Here is a 903-nt window from a genome sequence, read left to right on the forward strand (position 1 = left end):
TAACTTTTATAAAGAATATCTCTTTGGATTTGAGACTTTAGTCTTTGCAACTTTACAGACCTTCTTTATGCACCAAGAGCTCCAAAGAGCTTGTAACACTCCAAAGAGAAAGGAAAAATTGAAATCGCATCATATGACCCCTTTAAGATTAAAATTTGGAAATCACCTATTGACTTTAAGTCATAGAATTTTCACCAGTATCAGCTTATGCTCATCTCTCTGTGTCTCATTCTGGCAGCGTACTTTCCTTTCTGGATTATTTTAGCAAAAACACTATTCTTTTGCTGCTTTGTAAGCGTTTGTATTTCCTTAAGGAAATGCAAATGTAGTTTTTATTAATATCAGTATCCAGGCCTAGTGATGTCCCTCAAGAGAATCTGAATATATACAGGGAGTGGTAAAAAGAGATCCAGGGAGGAGAATGGAGCAGAACAGATGGCTGTGAAAAAGAGGAGCAGGAGGATGGGCGAGCGACATCTCACCCCTCACTCGCTCTGGTGACAGCTCCCCTCCTCCACCTCCTCCCTGGTGCAAAGCGAGCTGGGTAATTTTACTCGTGTATGATCCAGCCCCGGGCGGCACTCAGTAATAAGCACGGCACAGAAGCACAGGTAAATAAATCTGTCTGATGAAGCGCTGCACACCACAAGGTTGACAAGTACCTCTACTACTGGCTCCAAACAGCATTTCAGTATCTATATCTGCCACAGTGTGCGGTTCAAATGAAGATGTTCATTTTGTGATCTAACAACAAAATGACAGAGTGGAAAAAGACTCAAGGCAGTTTAACGCAGACTGAAAGCAGCAAAACGTCCCAAGAGTAATGCCACTGACTTAAGTATTTCTAACAATAAAATCAGGATGCTGGTGAAATGTTTAACAAAAAAAAAAAAAAAAAGGAAT

General features: G+C 40.6%; 1 protein-coding gene across 1 annotated transcript in view; it reads right to left on the minus strand.

Moving 5' to 3' along the window:
• The window catches only part of draxina (dorsal inhibitory axon guidance protein a), a 36,625-nt gene that overhangs the window by 20,025 nt on the left and 15,697 nt on the right, over nt 1-903 (minus strand). The gene's annotated exons all lie outside the window — the stretch shown is intronic.

This window comes from Sinocyclocheilus anshuiensis, unplaced genomic scaffold (genome assembly GCF_001515605.1).
Source record: "Sinocyclocheilus anshuiensis isolate Anshui unplaced genomic scaffold, SAMN03320099.WGS_v1.1 scaffold1957, whole genome shotgun sequence".
Classification (NCBI taxonomy): Eukaryota; Metazoa; Chordata; class Actinopteri; order Cypriniformes; family Cyprinidae; genus Sinocyclocheilus; species Sinocyclocheilus anshuiensis.